At 44.8% G+C, this 20,361-nt stretch overlaps 1 protein-coding gene across 2 annotated transcripts in view; it reads right to left on the bottom strand.

Annotated features, from left to right (window-relative positions):
• The window catches only part of LOC140483534 (protein kinase C delta type-like), a 97,038-nt gene that overhangs the window by 65,206 nt on the left and 11,471 nt on the right, over positions 1-20,361 (bottom strand). The window contains exon 1 of one of the 2 annotated variants that reach the window (XM_072581705.1): positions 12,777-12,794. The exons of the other annotated variant lie outside the window; for it this stretch is intronic. The gene's annotated coding sequence lies outside the window, so the exon portion shown is untranslated. Of the gene's footprint in view, positions 1-12,776; positions 12,795-20,361 lie in introns of those variants that run through there. 2 annotated transcript variants of the gene reach the window in all.

Genomic DNA, 20,361 nt, shown 5'->3' with positions numbered 1-20,361 from the left:
CCCAGGGAAAAGACTTGTCTACGTACCCTAGCCATGCCAGTCATGATTTTATAAACCTCTATAAAAAGGTCAACCTCCAACACTCCAGGGAAAACAGCCTCTCCCTATGCCTCAAACCCTCCAACCCTGGCAACATCCTTGTAAGATTTTCTGAACCCTTTGAAGTTTCACAACATCTTTCCTATAGCAGGGAGACAAGAATTGCATGCAATATTCTAAAAGTGGCCTAACTAATGTCTTGCACAGCCACAGTGTGACCTCCCAACTCCTAAACTCTAACCAATAAAGTTAAGCATAGTAAATGCCTTCTTCACTATCCTAACTACCTGCAACTCCATTTTAAAAATATGAACCTGCACTCCAATGTCTTCGTTCAGCAATAAACCCCAGGACCTTACCATTAAGTGTACAAGTCCTGCCCTGACTTGCCTTTCCAAAATGCAGCACCTCACATTTACCTAAATTAAACTCCATCTGCCACTCCTCAGCCCATAGCTGCATCTGATCAAAATCCCATTGTACTCAGAGGTAACCTTCTTCGCTGCCCACTACACTTCCAATTTTGGAGTCACGTTGGTACGATTTTACAGTCACAGGCCTCTGAAAAATAATCATCCTGAAGAAAGTCAGAATAAGATTGCAGAATGCTTGGAAGTGCATGGTAAAATAGGGTTGAGTCAGCGCAGCTTTTTCAAGAGGAGGTCATGCCTGACAAATCTGTTAAAATTCTTTGAGGAAATAATAAGCAAAATTAGAAAAATGAGAGCCAGTGGAAGTGCTATCCTTAGATTTTAAGTAAGCCTTTGAGAAGATGCCACACTGGAGGCTGTGAAATAAGATAAGAGCCCATGGTGTTAGGGTTAACACACTGGCATGGATAGAGGGTTAGATGACAGGCAGAACATATATAGTAGGAATAAAGGGGTCTTTTTCAGGATGACTGACTAGTGGAATTCTACAGGTGTCTGCGCTGAGACCACAACTGTTCACATTACACATTAATGATCAGTATGAAGGGACGGAGGGCATTGCTGACAAGTGTGCAGAAGACAGATATGTGGAGGGACAGGTAGTGCTGAGGAAGCAGGAAGGCTGCAAAAGGAAATGGATAAGCAAGGAGAGTGGGCAAAGAAGTGACAGATGGAATAAAATGTGGAAAAGTGAAAGGTTACACATCTTGGTGGGAAGATTAGAGGCGTAGACTATTTTCTACAGTCGGAAAGGATTTGGACATCTGAAGCAGAAAAGGACTGGAACATCCTCAGTCAGGATTCTCTTAAGCTTAACACACAGGTTCATTGCATTTACCTTCTTAACTGCCAATGTTAGCATTTATTTCAAGAGGGATAGAAGACAACAGCAGAAATGTACTACTGAGACTGTGTAACGCTCTGGTTATACTACATTTGGAAGGTTGCAAACAGTTTTGGAACACCTATCTAAGGATGGATATGCTGGTATTGGAGGGGTCCTGAGGTGGCTTACAGGGATGAAGGGCCTGTCAATTAGGGAGCAGCTCAGGACTCTAGGTCTGTACTCAATGGAGTTTAGAAGGACAAGGGTGGAATCCGATTGAAACTTACAGAATACTGAGAGGCCTGGTTAGAAAGGATGTGGAGATGTTTCCACTAATACCTATCAGGCAGGGAGGAAAGGGTCGTGTGAGGGAGCCGTGGTTTAATAAGGAATTGGAATCCCTTGTTAAATGGAAGAGGGCGACCTTTGTAAAGATGAGGCGTGAAGGTTCAATAGGGGCGATTGAGAGTTATAAGGTAGCCCGGAAGGACCTGAAGAGAGAGCTAAGAGCAGCAAGGAGGGGACATGAAAGGTCCTTAGTTGGTAGGATTAGGGAAAACCCTAAGGCTTTCTATAGGTATGTCAGGAATAAAAGAATGACTAGGGAAGGAATAGGTCCAATCAAGGATAGTAATGGGAAGTTGCGTGTGGAGGCTGAAGAGATTGGGGAGGCACTGAATGAATACTTTTCGTCAGTATTCACTCAGGAACAGGACATTGTTGTCGATATGAATACTGAGGCACGAATAAGTAGAATGGATGGCTTTGAGATATGTAGAGAAGAGGTGTTGGAAATTCTGGCAAGGGTGAAAATAGATAAGTCCCCTGGGCCTGATGGCATTTATCCTAGGATTCTCTGGGAAGCAAGGGAGGAGATTGCAGAGCCATTGGCCTTGATTTTTGTGTCCTCTTTGTCTACAGGCGTAGTGCCGGAGGACTGGAGGCTAGCAAACGTGGTTCCCTTGTTCAAGAAGGGGAGTAGAGATAATCCTAGTAACTATAGGCCAGTGAGTCTCACTTCTGTTGTGGGCAAAGTCTTAGAGAGAATTGTAAGGGATAGGATTTATGCACATCTGGATAAGAATGATGTGATCAAGGATAGTCAGCATGGTTTTGTGAAGGGCAGGTCGTGCCTCACAAACCTTATTGAATTCTTTGAGAAGGTGACTAAGGAGGTAGATGAGGGGAAAGCAATAGATGTGGTATATATGGATTTTAGTAAGGAGTTTGATAAGGTCCCCCATGGTAGGCTACTGCAGAAAATACAGAGATATGGCATTGAGGGTGAGTTGGAGGTTTGGATTAGGAATTGGCTCTCTGGAAGAAGACAGAGGGTAGTAGTTGATGGCAAAGGTTCATCTTGGAGTGCCGTCACTAGCGGTGTTCCGCAAGGATCTGTTTTGGGACCATTGTGGTTTGTCATTTTTATAAATGACCTGGAGGAAGGGTTAGAAGGTTGGGTGAGCAAGTTTGCGGATGATACGAAAGTCGGAGGAGTTGTAGACAGTGAGGAAGGATATGGCAGGTTACAGCGGGATATAGATAAGCTGCAGAGCTGGGCAGAAAGGTGGCAAATGGAGTTCAATGTAGCCAAGTGTGAGGTGATTCACTTTGGTAAGAGTAATAAAAAGATGGATTACTGGGCTAATGGTAGACTACTTGGTAGTGTGGAAGAGCAGAGGGATCTTGGTGTCCATGTACACAGATCTCTGAAAGTTGCCACCCAGGTAAATAGTGCAGTGAAGAAGGCATATGGCGTACTGGCTTTTATTGGTAGAGGAATTGAGTTCCGGAGTCCTGAGGTCATGCTGCAGTTGTAGAAGACTCTGGTGCGGCCGCATCTGGAATATTGTGTGCAGTTTTGGTCGCCATACTATAGGAAGGATGTGGAGGCACTGGAACGGGTGCAGAGGAAGTTTACCAGGATGTTGCCTGGTATGGTAGGAAGATCCTAGGAGGAAAGGCTGAGGCACTTGGGGTTGTTTTCATTGGAGAAAAGAAGGTTTAGGGGTGACTTGATAGAGGTGTACAAGATGATTAGGGGGTGAGAGAGGGTTGACAGTGAGAACCTTTTTCCACGTATGGAGTCAGCTATTACAAGGGGGCATAGCTTTAAATTAAGGGGGGGTAGATATAGGACTGATGTTCGGGGTAGGTTCTTCACTCAGCGAGTTGTAAGTTCATGGAATGCCCTGCCAGTAGCAGTAGTGGACTCTCCCTCTTTATGGATATTTAAGCGGGCATTGGATAGGTATATGGAGGATAGTGGGTTAGTGTAGGTTAGGTGGGCTTTGATCGGCGCAACATCGAGGGCCGAAGGGCTTGTACTGCGCTGTATTCTTCTATGTTCTATGTTCTAATAGAAGAGTTGAGAACTCTGGGGCATAGCCTCAGAGTGGAGGGATGACCCTTTAGAATGGAGAGGAGGGGAATTTCTTCAGTTAGAGGTTGGTGAATCTGTGGAACTCATTGCTGCAGAGGGGTGAGAGGCCAAGTTACAGTGTATTTTAGACAGAGGTTAGGAAACAGATCATGGGTTATGGGGCGAAGGGAGAATAACACTGAGAAACATATCAGCCTGCTCAAATGGTCCAGTAGCATTATCGCTAGGCTGTTAATCTAGGGTTCCAGGTAATGTTCTGTGGACCAGGATTCAAATCCCACCATGGCAAGTGGTACAATTTGAACTCAGTAAAATCTGGAATTAAAAGTCCAATGATGACCCTGAAACATTGCCGATTGTTGGAAAAACCCATTGGTTTCATTAAATGTCCTTAAGGGAAAGAATTTGCTATCCTTACCTAGTCTGGCCTACATGCAACTCCAGACCCACAACAACATGATTAACTCTTCTTAAATGCCCTCTGGGCAATCAGGGATGGGCAATAAATGCTGGCTGGCCAGTGACATCCTCATCCCGTGAATGAATAAAAAGTGGTGAACAAATGAACTAATTCTGGTGTTATGGAATTTTAAAAAAGAAGAAACGCTAGATAAAAGCAGAAAATTGCATGCTGGACAACTCACAGAAGAAACAATTTTATATTGTTATTAAACAATATTCAAAAGGAGGCACCCTGATTAATGTTACAATATGTAGAATATAAATCACATTTCTTAATTCACTCACAGGTTGCAGGTATCTCTGGCTAGACCAACATTTATTGCCCATGCCTAATTACCCAAAGGGCAGCTAGGAGTCAACCATATTGCTGTAGGTCTGGAGTCAGGTATGGGCGAGACCTGGTAAGGATGGCAGTTTCCTTCCCTAAAGGATATTAGTGAACCAGATGGGTTTTTAGGGCAGCATGGTGGCACAGTGGTTAGCACTGTTGCCTCACAGCACCAGAGACCCGGGTTCAATTCCCCCCTCAGGCGACTGACTGTGTGGAGTTTGCACATTCTCCCAGTGTCTGCGTGGGTTTCCTCCGGGTGCTCCGGTTTCCTCCCACAGTCCAAAAATGTGCAGGTTAGGTGAACTGGCTATGCTAAATTGCCCGTAGTGGTAGGTGAAGGAGTAAAATGTAGGGGAATGGGTCTGGGTGAGTTGCCCGTCAGTGTGGGCTTGTTGGGCCAAAGGGCCTGTTTCCACACTAAGTAATCTAATCTATAAACTGACAATGTTTTCATGGTCATTATTACAGCCTTAATTCCAGATAATTTTTATTGAATTCAAATGCCACCACCTCTCCCCAGAACATTAGTCTATTAATCCAGAAATTCAGGTAATGTTAATATCACTACCCCATCACAAAAACACAGCCTCCACCTGACTCACAGAAAGTGAAATCCCAAGCAATTGGTCAGACCTTCAAGTAAAACTAGTTTCAAAGCAGGCAGCACAGTGGCTCACTGGTTAGCACTGCAGCTTCAGTGTCAAGGACCTGGGTTCAATTCCAGCCTCAGGTGACTGTGTCGTGTTTGCACATGCTCCCAGTGTCGGCATGGGTTTCCTCCGGGTGCTCCGGTTTCCTCCCACAGTCCAAAATTGGCCATGCAAAGTTGCCCATAGTGTTTTAGAGATGTGTAGGGTAGGTGCATTAGTCAGGGGAAACAAAATAAATAGGGTAGATGAATGGGTCTGGGTGGGATTCTCTTTGGAGGGTCGATGTAGACTTGTTGGGCTGAATGGCCTGTTTCCACACTGTAGGGATTCTATGAAAAAATTGGTTATCAATTGAGCTGGAGAGACATGGCATAGCCTGCCGTGTACAGGGCAAGGCAGAATAGAACAGCACCATGTTCAGTCCTTAGCGCGTGACCTGTAACTCACTGAGCCTCCCAGAATAGATTAGATTAGATTACTTACAGTGTGGAAACAGGCCCTTCGGCCCAACAAGTCCACACCGACCCGCCGAAGTGCAACCCACCCAGACCCATTCCCCTACATTTACCCCTTCACCTAACACTATGGGCAATTTAGCATGGCCAATTCACCTAACCTGCACATTTTGTTTTGGATTGTGGAGGAAACCAGAGCAGGAACAGGAACAGAATCAGAATTATCTTCCAGTGACCCCTGCTGCTGCCACCATGTACAGTTAACCACAGCTGACAAGGGAAATTAAGTTACATTACAAAGGAGGCAGCACATAATGTTTCCCAAAAAAAGTATAAGACTGAGGATTGGGAGCATTTTACAGTTCAGCAAAAGACAACCAAGAAACTAAAAAGAAAGGGAGAATAGACCTTAAACATTAAAAACAAACTATGAAAGCTTTTCTCAGGACATAGAAAGGAAAAGACTAACAAAGGCAAATGCAGATCTATTATCAGCAGAGGCAAGAGAATTTATCATGCAAAACAGCAGAGAAATCTAATAATTACTTTGTGTTTATCTTTATTGAGTAAGAGACTATATATCAGCCAGTGAGAAAAAAAGTTGTAAGTAGTGTTAGTTAAGAGGTTGTGTTAGAGAAATGAAATGGGACTGAAAATTGACAGATCCCTGGAACCCAATAATCTACACTGAGTGCTAAACTAGGTGACTATACAGTTAGTAAACAAATTGGTGACCATTCAAAATGCGGATTCTAGAACAGTGACTACAGATTGAAAAGTTCCAAACATAATCCAATATTTAAAGAGAGTGACAGGGCGAGGGCTTAGATGTCTGGAGTTAGGAAATCTGGAACCTATTATAAAAGGTCTGTTAATTGAACATTTAGAAAATAATGAACTGAATTGGGCAGAACTAAGCTGGATTTGTGAAGGGGGAAATCATGTTTGACAATCATGAGCAAGAGGCTTTTGAGCATGACACAAGCAGAATAAATGCATGAGAACCACTGGAGAATATGCAGAGGACGTTCAATAATAAGAACAGACCATATAGGATAAAGGTGTAGTGTACTGATATAGGATGAAGGTGTAGTGTACTGATATAGGATGAAGGTGCAGTGTACTGATATAGGATGAAGGTGTAGTGTACTGATATAGGATGAAGGTGCAGTGTACTGATATAGGATGAAGGTGTAGTGTACTGATATAGGATGAAGGTGTAGTGTACTGATATAGGATGAAGGTGTAGTGTACTGATATAGGATGAAGGTGTAGTGTACTGATATAGGATGAAGGTGTAGTGTACTGATATAGGATGAAGGTGTAGTGTACTGATATAGGATGAAGGTGTAGTGTACTGATATAGGATGAAGGTGTAGTGTACTGATATAGGATGAAGGTGTAGTGTACTGATATAGGATGAAGGTGTAGTGTACTGATATAGGATGAAGGTGTAGTGTACTGATATAGGATGAAGGTGTAGTGTACTGATATAGGATGAAGGTGTAGTGTACTGATATAGGATATAGATGTAGTGTACTGATAGGAATTGAAAACTGGTTAACACAGAAAGCAGAGTAGCAATAAATGGATCATTCAGTTACCGACTGCAACTGATGGACATTGACTGAAGGATGCAGAGCTCGGCTGAGAAGTGGCAAACACAGAGTTCAACCTGGGAAAGTATGAAGTGATTTCATTTTGGAAGGTCAAGTTTGAATGCAGATTACTAGAATAAAGGCAGGATTCCTGGCAATGTGAAGAAAAAATGGAATCTTGTGGTCCAAGTCTGTAGATCCCTCAAAGTTGCCATCCAAATTGATAGCTGTCTTAAGGCGCATGGTGTTTTGGCTTAAATTAGCAGAGGGATTGAGTTTAAGAGCTGCAAGGTTATGCTGCAGTTCTGTAGAGCTTTAGTTATACTACACTTGGAATATTGTGTCCAGTTCTGGTGACTTTCATATAGGAAGGAATATGGAAGTTTTAGAGAATTTGCAGAGGAGATTTACCAGGATGCTGCCTGGACTGGAGGGTGTTTTACGAAGAAAGGTGAGGGAGCTAGGGCTTTTCTCATTGGAGCAAAGAAGCATGAGGGGTAACTTAAATAGAGGTGTTCAAGATGATGAGAGGCATCGATAGAGTGATAGCCAGAGGATTTGCTTTTTTCCCCAGGGCGGAAATGGTTATCACGAGGGGGCATAATTTTAAGGTGATTGGAGGAAGGTTTAGGGGAGATGTCAGAGGTGGATTCTTTACACAGAGTGGTGGGTGCATGGAATGGTAGTTGAATCAGTTACTGAGGAGAAAGTGAGGACTGCAGATGCTGGAGATTAGAGTTGAACAGTGTGGTGCTGGAAAAGCATAGCTGGTCAGGCAACATCCGACGAGAGGAGAGTGGACGTTTCGAGCATAAGCTTGATATTTTTTAAAAGCAGAGTTGTAACAAATGGAGGAAGGCTCGCTCCTGTCGAGGGACCAAAGGATTTTGGGTTATTCGTCCAGAACTTTGAAGGCAATTCCCCAGGATAATGAGGCTGGTCTTTTTAAATAAACTAATAGGGTTGAAAGATTTATCTGAAGCTGTAGAATTTAAAAGTCAGGACATAATGATGAGCATTTGTAGAACTCGAGACCTATTAGGGCAATTTCCTTTACTGGTCAGAACATGGAGTACAGGAGTTGGGACGTCATGTTGCTGAGGTCAACAGTGGTTAGGCCACTGTTGGCATATTGCGTGCAATTCTGGTCTCCTTTCTATCGGAAAGATGTTGTGAAACTTGAAAGGGTTCAGAAAAGATTTACAAGGATGTTGCCAGGTTTGGAGGATTTGAGGTACAGGGAGAAGCTGAATAGGCTAGGGCTGTTTTCCCTGGAGAGGTGAGGGGTGACCTTATAGAGGTTTACAAAATCATGAGGGGCATATATAGGATAAATAGACAGACAGTCTTTTGCCTGGGGTGAGGGAGTCCATAACTAGAGGGCATAGGTTTAGGGTGAGAGGGGAAAGATATTAAAAAAGAGACCTAAGGGGCAACGTTTTCACAGAGTGGTACGCGGATGGAATAAGCTGCCAGAGGAAGTGGTGGAGGCTGGTACAATTGCAACATTTAAAAGGCATCTGGATGTGTATATGAATAGGAAAGGTTTGGAGGGATATGGGCCAGGTTGGGGGGAGTCCAAAACTAGAGGGCATAGATTTAGGGTGAGAGGGGAAAGACATAAAGAGACCTAAGGGGCAACTTTATCATGCAGATGCTGGCAGGTGGGACTAGATTGGGTTGGGATATCTGGTCCGTATTGACTGAAGCATCTGTTTCCATGCTGTACATTTCTATACCTCTTCAAAGAGCTTATGCTCAAAACATCGACTCTCCTGCTCATTGGACACTGCCTGACCAGCTGTGCTTTTCCAGCACCACACTGAGTCAGATAAATTAGGGACATTTATTATGCAGAGGGTGGTATGTGTAGGGAATGAGTTGCCAGAGGAAGTGGTGGAGACTAGTGGGGGTGGGTTGGGGGGCAGGGTGCATAGAAAACTCCTACTTTGACTTCCACCCATAATGACTCAGTAGACAAACCCTCCTCAACGACCTCCTTTCCTGCAGCTGTGATACTATCCCTCGTTAGCAATGCCACTCCCCCACCTCTTTTCCCTCCCTCCCTATTCCCTTTTGAACCATCTAAACCTTGGAACATGCAACAACCATTCCTACCCCTGTAATGTCCAAGGCTCCGTAATGGCCATAACATCATAGCTCCAAGTTCAAGACAAATGGTGCGTTGACCTTTAGTACGAGGAATTTATTTTGAGAGCAAAGGTGTCTTGCTTCAATTGCATTGAACTTCGATGAACATGAAAAATAGGAGCCGAAATAGACAATTCAAACCCTCGATCCACCATTCAATAAGATCACAGCCTCCTGATTGTTACCGGGGGGCGGGGGGCGGGGGGCGGGGGGGTGTGTGGTGGTGGTGTGGAATGGCAATCAATCCCCTGCCCAACAAGAACCTTCCAATCTCTGCCTTAATACAATTTAATAACCTGCCTCTATCACTATCTTTGGAACTTTGCTTGTCACACAACTCTCAAAGGAAAAAAGGTGACAACTAATTTTAAAAACAGTGCTCCCTTGTTCTGGACTGACCCACAAAAAGAAAATATCCTTTCCACATTCACCTCGTCAAGACCATTTAGATTCCGAAACACTGCAATCCAGTCACTCCTTGCTCTAAACTCCAGTATAAACAAGCTCAGTCAGTACAACCTTGCCTCACAAGACAGCCTCAATCTTGTGGACCCTTCTGAACTGTTCATAATTCATTAACTTTGTTCTTGTGGCTCAGTCGTTCCTCCCCTCACTCAGAGATGTGACCAAGAATTCAAAATCCATATCAGCCTCCCTCATTAACCCTACAGAGACAAACACAGCACCACCTGAAATCTCAAAATCCCCTTCCTCCTAATGCTCCCAGTGCAGGTGACTCCGTGTACACAGCTTTTCCATTTTCCTGAATGGAGGGAGGAGGAAGCGATGCTGAAAGAAGCTGTGTCACTATGTGCTACGGCACAACCAGTAACCTGCTGGTTCGAATTACATAGGAAGCAGCTTTTCAGTGGCAGTATCCGATCTCAGAATGGTTCCAACAGACACTGCACCCCAATACAAATGAACTGCACCCCTCACCCAATACCCATTTATCACAGCCCAACCCAGTGCCAGGTTTCACCACAGTACATTACCACACACTCCGTTACACCATCTCTGCACAGTTCTGCCCTGCCCCACTCACCTCCCCATCTCCAACCAGAATTCTGCCCTTATGCCCCAAATCTTCAGTCCCAGCAAGCCAACCTCTTTGTCTCAGCCCTATACCTACTGATTCTGTACCCCCCAAATCCCTGATTCTGATCAACCCCGCCCTACATCCAATAAACACACATGGCTGCTTCAATCAGCCATTAGCTCAGTGTTTGAAATAAAGAGAAGCTTTATTCTGCAGAGGATTTTGATAAAAAGGTGATTTCAATGACAGAATCACCCAGAGAACAAAGAAATTCTAGTTTAACGAGTTTTGGAAATTCATTGAAAAGCTGCAAATTGAATTGATATAAATATCAGGGCCCTCCCCTCGCCCACACACAGCCTTAGCTCAGACATTGACAAGAGACACACACATAGCTCAGAGACTAATCTGAACCCAGGGTTTTGGCAGGGGGAAATACAGGGTAGCACGAGACTGACTGGTTGTGGGGAGGCAGGGGGGAAATTTGCAGCACAAAGGGACTTGGGAATCTCAGTTCAGAATTCTCTTAGGGTTAACACGCGGATTCAGTAGGTAGTTAGGAAGGTAAATGCGATGTCAGGCATTCATTTCAAGAGGGTTAGAATACATAAGCAGGAATGTGCTCCTGAGGCTGTATATGGAATACTGAGAGCATTTCTGGGCCCCGAATCTAAAAGGATGGATGTGCTGGCCTTGGAGGCTTTCAAGAATGATCCTAGGTATGAAGGGCTTGTCACATAAGGAGCAGTTGAGAACTCTGGGTCTGTACTTGGAGGTGGAGGTGGAGGTGGAGGTGGAGGTGGAGGTGGAGGTGGAGGTGGAGGTGGAGGTGGAGGTGGAAAGGACAGAGGGAAAATGAGGTTTGGGGAGGTGAAGGGAGCAAAAATATGGCGCGGGTGGGGGTGGGGGTGGGGGTGGGGAGAAGAAGAAGAGCAGAAAAGAACAGATTAAGACTTACAGGAGACAGAGACATATACAGTGGACGTGGAGAAGGTGTTTTCACTAGTAGGAGAGACTAGGACCCAAAGGCACAGCCTCAGACTGAAGGGATGACCCTTTAGAACCAAGATAGGGGAGAAACCTCTTCAGCCAGAGGGTAGTTAATCTGTGGAACCCACTGCCACTGAAGGCTGTTGAAGCCAGTCATTGAGAGTATTTAAGACAGAGGTAGACCGGCTCTTAGGCTCTTGATTAACAAGGGGATCAAGGATTATTGGGGGTGGGGGGAGGAGGGGTAAGAGAATGGGGTTGAGAAACATATCGCCATGATCAAGTGGCAAAGCAGACACAAAATGGGCCAAACTGGAAACACAACAGATAAAGAAATCAGTGACATAACGCACACTGCACTCCTTACCCCTTGATCCACACCCACACCATGCCCCACCAGATCCACCTCCACATTATGCCCCTTGACAACAACCAAACACTCCATCACATGACACCCCCACCCTGACTCACCCCACATTCCCCAGTGTTTCACCCCCAAACCACACTCCCCCTCCTGTGCAACCCACACCATTGATTAATCTTGACTTGTTTTCTCCATTCTGTCTGTTCTATTGCTTGACTGTACTGACAGCTCATTGTTCCGTTCAGTCACTGCTGAAAAACTCCAATTACACAAACACCTCCCTGAATAAAATGCAAGTTTTAACATCGAACACCTTCCTCCTCAGTCACAGACAGGGAGCTCTGCAGCCGGTAACTCTGGTTCGAGAAGGAATGCTAACTCTATCTTCATGTTTCCCCTGCTTCTTCCTCCAAATTATCTGGGCTTTTTAATATATTGAGCTTAAATTCAATATACACTAAATACTTCACTGAGTGGCCACACTGTCTTAGGTCACCTCAACACATCCTCCCATCAGATTCATTCAAGTTTCACCATAAGCCTTAACATTCTGTCATCAACTGATTTGATGCTGCAATTAGGAACTTCCAACTGCTCATTAAAACCAAACTTGAACCATTGAATGGGTAATGTACAGACCAAGACTAGCAACAAAACTGGCGGAAATTATCCAGCAGCTCTCAGACTATTGAGGGACCAGCGAACAGAAGAGGATCAGAATTAGTCAGTTTCTTTTTAACTCGTTGCCTCAGGCAGGTCAAATTTCTAGGATTTAATTCTTTCTGGACTTTTAAAAATATCCATCTCTGAGCAAGACTGCTAACTTAATGAATTTAACCTGAAGGTACTTGACATAGACGGCAGGGGTCAGTCAGCCAAACATCACTTCACCCTCCCATGTTCCCATTTCACAACCAGCAGCTCATCTAATTTCTGTCTGATTGTCTTTTAATGAATGGGTTTTGAATTATAAACTGTTAAAGCCTTCAGCCTTTACTCACCCACTCTCACCGTGGCTATGGCAGCTCAGTTCTGCTAAAAACTGAAGCTCACTCACCTGCAGTCTCACCTGCACAGGAGAACCTACCGTCCTAGGATAGGAATTCAATGTGAAAAGCTGCTCACTCAGATTCTGCATCCAAACATTCCAACGACTCCCAAATTCCTGACGTCAAATTCTGTTTGAGCTGCTGCCCCCTGGCAGTTAGCTCAGTCACAACAACCCTCAATAGCAAAAGTTGCCAACACCAACATGAAGCATTACCACTGCCCACAGACAGGGTAACAGAGCCCTCTTCCCCCTACCAAATACAAACAGGGCTCCCTCTGCCACCCGTTGCACCCGATAAAGTGCCCTCACATCCTCCCACTAACAGAGCACCCATTCTTCCAAGCTAACCACCCTTCACTCTCTACCTTCATAAGCAGGGTACCACCACGATCACCGACACATTCTCCTCTCTGTCCCTCCACTTTTGAGCAGGGAGGACACTGGAGTGTGGCAGGTTGGCATTATGCAATCAGCCACCACAAGGCTTACACAGGGAGGGAGGTTGAGGGCTGCAACCATTCCTCTGGAAACAGCAAGCTCAGGTAAGAGTTGGCAGGCCAGTCTAGCTGTATGGAGCTGTCTACAAGGCAATGGGATCAAACTCTTTACAACAGAAACTGGATCAACAGGTTTCACTTGTATAAGAAGAGCCAGTGCCACAATGAGTCAGCGATCAGGAGTCAGTACAGTCCAGACAGCACAATCCTTCCTGGATGAGGTGCCCCCATGCTATTGTAACATGAACCACAGCACTGCATCTTCCATTGGTCAATGCAACCAACTATTCCACAACAGGGAGCTCACACTCAACACCTCAAAGATCTTCTAAAATAAAACTTTCAGCCACTCCTGACCAGCACTGTGCAGCTGGTTGTAGAGTCAAAGAGATGTACAGCATGGAAACAGACCCTTCGGTCCAACCTGTCCATGCCGACCAGATATCCCAACCCAATCTAATCCTACCTGTCAGCACCCAGCCCTTATTCCTCCAAACCCTTCCTATTCATTAGATTAGATTAGATTACAGTGTGGAAACAGGCCCTTCGGCCCAACAAGTCCACACCGACCCGCCGAAGCGCAACCCACCCATACCCCGACATTTACCCCTTACCTAACACTACGGGCAATTTAGCATGGCCAATTCATCTGACCTGCATATCTTTGGACTGTGGGAGGAAACGGGAGCACCCGGAGGAAACCCACACAGACACGGGGAGAACGTGCAAACTCCACACAGTCAGTCACCCGAGGCTGGAATTGAACCCATGTCTCTGGCGCTGTGAGGCAGCAGTGCTAACCACTGTGCCGCCCAATTTTGAAATTACAGAGAGAGTGAGGGAGGAGCTAAGACTGGAATGAATTCCCCAGGAACAGGGAGTAGAGTAAGTCAGCAAGAACTGGGAATGATGGACAAAGGCAACTTGTATGAATTCAGATCATTAGCACAGTTTTAGATTAGATTAAAACTGTGCTATTTGGAGGAATAAGGGCTGGGTGCTGACAGGTAGGATTAGATTGGGTTGGGATATCTGGTCGGCATGGATGGGTTGGACCCATCCAAATGCCTCTTAAATGTTGCAATTGTACCAGCCTCCACCACTTCCTCTGGCAGCTCATTCCATACATGTACCACCCTCTGTGTGAAAAAGTTGCCCCTTAGGTCCCTTTTATATCTTTCCCCTCTCACCCCAAGCCTATGCCCTCTACTTCTGGACTCCCCCACCCCAGGGAAAAGACTTCGTCTATTTACCTTATCCATGCCTCTCAATTTGGTAAATCTCTACCAAGTCACCCCTCAGCCTCCGACGGTCCAGGGAAAACAGCCCCAGCCTGTTCAGCCTCTCCCTGTAGAGGAGATCCTCCAACCCTGGCAACATCCTTGTAAATCTTTTCTGAACTGAAATGCGGAAGAATGGGATTGTGGGAGATATAGCAGCTTGGATCAGTAATTGGCTTGCTGAAAGAAGAGAGAGGAGGTGATGGTGGATGGGAAATGTTTATCCTGAAGTCCAATTCCTAGTGGTGTACCTCAAGGGTCGGTGTTGGTTCCACTGCTGTTCGTCATTTTTATAAATAAGCTGGATGAGGGCGTAGAAGGGTGCGTTAGTAAATTTGCAGACGACACTAAGGTCGGTGGAGTTGTGGATAAAGATGAAGGATGTTGTAGGTTACAGAGAGACATAGATAAGCTGCAGAGCTGGGCTGAGAGGTGGCAAATGGAGTTTAATGCAGGCAAGTGTGAGGTGATTCACTTTGGTCAGAGTAACCAGAATGCAAAGTACTGGGCTAATGGTAAGATTCTTGATTGTGTAGATGAGCAGAAAGATCTCGGCGTCCAGGTACACAGATCCTGGAGAGTCGCCACCCAGGTTGACAGGGTTGTTAAGAAGGTAAAAACAATGACTGCAGATGCTGAAAACCAAATACTGGATTAGTGGTGCTGGAAGAGCACAGCAGTTCAGGCAGCATCCAACGAGCAGCGAAATCGACGTTTCGGGCAAAAGCCCTTACAGTGTTTTAACTTTTATTAATAGAGGGATCGGGTTATGGAACCATGAGGTTATGCTACAGCTGTACAAAACTCTGGTGCGATCACACTTGGAGTATTGTGTACAGTTCTGGTCACCGCATTATAGGAAGGATGTGGAAGCTTTGGAAAGGATGCAGAGGAGATTTACCAGGATGTTCCCTGCTATGGAGGGAAGGTGTTACGAGGAAAGGCTGAGGGACTTGAGGCTGTTTTCGTTAGAGAGAAGGCAGCTGAGAGGTGACTTAAAAGATACATAAGATAATCAGAGGGATCGATAGGGTGGACAGGGAGAGCCTTTTTCCAAGTATGGTGACAGCGAGCACGAGGGGGGCACAGCTTTAAACTGAGGGGTGATAGAGGTAGGACAGATGTCAGGTAGTTTCTTTACTCAGAGTAGTAAGGGTATGGAATGCTTTGCCTGCAACGGTAGTAGATTCACCAAGTTTAAGTACATTTAAGTAGTCATTGGACAAGTATATGGACATACATGAAATACTGTAGATTAGAGGAGCTTCAGATTGGAATGACAGGACGGCGCAACATCGAGGGCCGAAGGGCCTGTACTGCGCTGTAATGTTGTGTCCCCTATGAACCCTTTCAAGTTTCACAACATCTTTCTGATAGGAAGGAGACCAGAATTGCACACAATATTCCAACAGTGGTCTAACCAATGTCCTGTATTAGATGGAAAGAAGATTATTCAACACAAAGAAACACAAATCACAGATTTGTCATTTCTGCCCAGGTTTGAACTAGAATCTTTTTCTTTGAATCTGTTACTGATGGGATACTGGGAGATGCTGAAAGCTAATCTTATTATTCCCAAGGTTTGCAGTCTGACTGCAGCCAGGGGTGACAGCTGTTTACTATTTAAAACATGCTAAAAACTAAAATGCTTTGACATCATGCATTTGTTAAAATATATTTGAAAGATTTTGATTTTTAAAATGGTTTAGAATTGAACATTTGAAATAACCAACAAACTTCCTCCAGTGATCCCCAGCATCACAGATACAAGTGTTTAGCCAATTCAATTCACTCTACGTGATATCAAGGAACAGTTAGAAGTACTGGATACTGCAATGACTACGGGCCCTGACAACATTTCAGAACTTACCACTCCCCTAGCCAAGCTGTTCAACAGTTCTAGCAACTACAACACTGACATCTATCCAATGATGTGGAAAATTATCCAGTTATGTCATGTCCTGGACACAAAAAGGAGGCAAACTCCAACACGGCTAATTACCGTCCCATCAGTCTACTCTCGATCATCACTATAAAGTGATGGAAGGTGTTAATGGTGCTATTAAACAGCACCTGCTCAGCAATAACCTGTTCAGTGACACCCAGTTTAGGTTCTACCAGGGTGCCTCAGCTCCTAACCTTATTACAGTCTTGGTTCAAAAGTGGACAAAAAGGTGATTGCCAGAGATGAGAGGAGTGACAGCTCTTTGGCATCAAGACCCCATTGAACGGAGTGTGGCATCAAGAAGCCCTCGTAAAACTTGCATCAATGATTATCAGGGGCAAACACTCCACTGGTTATAGTTCATAGCAATGCCTGAGGCCAAACCATTTTCAACTGCTTCATTAAAGACTTCAACTCCATCATAAAGGTCAGACGAAGTATGTTCGTTGGTGACTGCACAATATTCAGCATCACTCATGATACCTCAGATACTGAGGAGGTCCATGTTCAAATGCAGCAAGATCCAGACAACATCCAAACTTGGGCTGAAAATGGCAAGTAGCATGTGTGTGACAAATGCCAGACAATGACAATCTCCAATAAGATTAATCTAACCTTCACCTCTTGGCATTGAATGGTGTTTGGACTCTGTGACCCACATGGCCACATCTCTGAACATAAAACATTACAGCGCAGTACAGGCCCTTCAGTCCTCAATGTTGCACTGACCTGTGAAACCAAATCTAAAGCCCATCTAACATAACTATTCAGTTAACATCCATGTTTATCCAGTGATTATTTAAATGCCTTTAATGTTGGCGAATCTCTCTGACATCTATCCTATATCCATCACCCCTCAATTTAAACTTCTGTCCCCTTGTGCTAGCCATCAGCAGAGGAAAAAGGCTCTCCCTGTCCACCCTATCTAATCCTCTCATCTCGTATGCCTCTAAGTCACTTTTTAACCTTCTAATGAAAACAGCCACAAGTCCCTCACTCTTTCCTCATAAGACCTTCCCTCCATACCAGGCAACATCCTAATAAATCTGCTCTGCACCCTTTCCTATAATGCTGTGACTAGAACCGTACACAATACTCCAAGTGCAGCTGCACCAGAGTTTTATACAGCTGCAACATGACCTCATGGCTTCAAATCTCAATCCCTCTACTAGTAAAAGCTAACTTACTGTACACTTTCTTAACAACCCTAATTAACCTGGGTGGCAACTTTCAGGGATCTATGCACATGGATACCAAGATCTCTCTGGTCATCCACACTACCAAGAATCTTACCATTAGCCCAGTACTCCCATTTCTCCTTCCAATGTGAATTACCTCACACTTTTCCCACATTAAACTCCATTTTCCACCCGTCAGCCCAACTCTGAGGCTTATCTATGCCCCTCTAACCTGCAACATCCTTCCGGATGATCCACAACGTCACCAACTTTAGTGTCATCTGCAAGTTTACTAACGCACCATTCACTGCCCTCACCCAGGGTCATTTATAAAAATGACCAACAGCAGTGGCCCCAAAACAGATCCTTGCACAATACCACCAGTAACTGAACTCCAGGACGAACATTTCTCATCAACCACCACCCTCTCTTCTTTCAGCTAGCCAATTTCTGATCCAAACTGCAAAATCACCCTCAACCCCATGCCTCTATTTCCTGCAATAGCCTGCCATGGGGAACCTTCTCAAACACCTTCCTGAAATCCACATATACCACATCAACTGCTTTACCCTCATCTACCTGTTTGGTCACCTTCTCAAAAGAACTGTAAAGGTTTTGATGCACGACCTACCCTTCACAAAATCATGTTGACTATCCCTAATCAAAATTATCTGGCACTGAGCCTGCCACTGTGGCTCAGAAGGGAAGAAGGGGGAGAATAGAAAAGTGCTAGTGGTAGGAGATTCAATAGTTAGACAAACGGACTGGAGATTCTGTGGTCACTATCAGGTCTCCCAGAAGGTATGTTGCCTCCCAAGTGCCAGAGTCTGGCATGTCTCTATCACAAAGGCTAGAAGAATGTAAGTTTGCTTGCTGAGCTGGACGTTTCATCACTGTACTAGGTGACATCAGTGAGCCTCCACTGAAGCAATGGTGTTAGTAACCCACTTTCTATTTATGTGGGTAGGTGGTGTCATTTCTTGTTCTTTTTCTCAACCAGTGGTAGGCATATCATTAACACCAGTACTTCAGCAGAGGCTCACTGATGTTGTTACCTAATATGGTGATAAAACATCTGAAAACAAACCTTCCAGCTCAGCAAGCAAACTTACATCCAGAACCTTAATCTGAGCTACAAACCTTCTCCAAACTCTCAAATCTACAAAATTCTGAATGGGGAGGGTGAGCAGCCAGAAGTTGTGCTGCACATTGACACCAATGACAGAGGAGAAAGTGAGGACTGCAGATGCTGGAGATCAGAGCTGAAAATGTGTTGCTGAGAGAGCATAGCACTGTGACTCTACCTATACCTGCTGCGCTTTTCCAGCAACACATTTTCAGCACCAATGACAGAGCCAGGAAGAGGGATAAGGATTTTAAAAAGTAATTTCAGAAAGTTAGGTTGGAAGTTAAAAAGCAGGATAAGCAGAGTAGTAATCTCAGGATTACCACCAGTGCCACGTGCTAGTGAGGTAAGGAACAGAGAGCGAATGCAGCTAAACACGTGGCTACAGGGCTGGTGCAGGAGGGAGGGCTTCAGATATGTGGATCATTGGGGTATCTTCTGAGGAAAGTGGGACCTGTAAACAAAGGAGGAGTTGCACTTAAACTGGGGTGACACCAATGTCCTGGGCAGATTTGTTATTGCACTTTGGGAGGGTCTAAACAAGTTTGGCAAGGGGATGGGAACCAGAGTTACAGATCAGAAGAAAGGGTAGATGTTGAACAGGCAGAAATAGAATGCATAGAGTTTGTCAGGAAGGAGACACAGTTAATAGGGCAAAGGGATGGGTTAAGTGTGTTTGTTTCAATATAAGGAGTATCAGGAATATGAGTGATGAACTTAAGAGCATGGATCAGTAGTTGGAACTACGATGCTGCGGCCATAACGGAGACATGGATTTCACAGGGGCAGGAATGGTTGCTGGATGTCCCAGGGTTTAGATATTTTAAAAAGAACAGTGTTTGGGGCGGGTTGGGGGAGGGGGGGGAAAAAGGAGGGAAGGGAAGGGTTAAAAGGAGAGTAGCATTGTTAATTAGAGAGTTCCGTGACCACAACTGCCTCACCTTTATCATAGCCATAAAGAGGGATAGGAACAGACAGTATGGGAAGGTATTTAACTGGGAAAGGGGAAAATATACTGCTATTAGACCAGGAGCTGTGGAGTATAAATTGGGAACAATTGTTCTACAGGAAAGGCACAACAGAAATGTGGAAGCTGTTTAAGGAGCACTTGTTGCAAGTGTTGGATAACTTTGTCCCACTGGGGACAGGCAAGGAATGGCAAGGTGAAGGAGCCTTGGATGACAAGAGAGCAGGAGCTTCTCATCAATAGGAAGCATAAGGCTGAGGAGACAAGAATCAGACAGGGCTTTAGCGGGTTACAACATAACCAGGAAGGAACTCAAAAATGGACTAAGGACAGCTGGGGGGTGGGGTGGGGTTCGGGGGAATGATAAATAGGAATAAGAGAATGATCATAAGGAGGGGAGGGTTGATGAGGCATAGTGAAGGGAACTTGTGCCTGGAGTCTGAAGCGGAAGGGAAGGCCCTAAATGAGCATATACTAACAAGAGGGATCTTGTTGAAAGTGAGAACACCATTATCCAGGTTGATAGGCTTGAACAGATTGATATTAAGGAAGTAGATGTGTTGGAAATTCTGGGAAGCATCAAGATGGAGAAACATCT

This window comes from Chiloscyllium punctatum, chromosome 12 (assembly GCF_047496795.1).
Source record: "Chiloscyllium punctatum isolate Juve2018m chromosome 12, sChiPun1.3, whole genome shotgun sequence".
Classification (NCBI taxonomy): Eukaryota; Metazoa; Chordata; class Chondrichthyes; order Orectolobiformes; family Hemiscylliidae; genus Chiloscyllium; species Chiloscyllium punctatum.
This window is presented reverse-complemented; position numbering and strand designations above follow the sequence as displayed.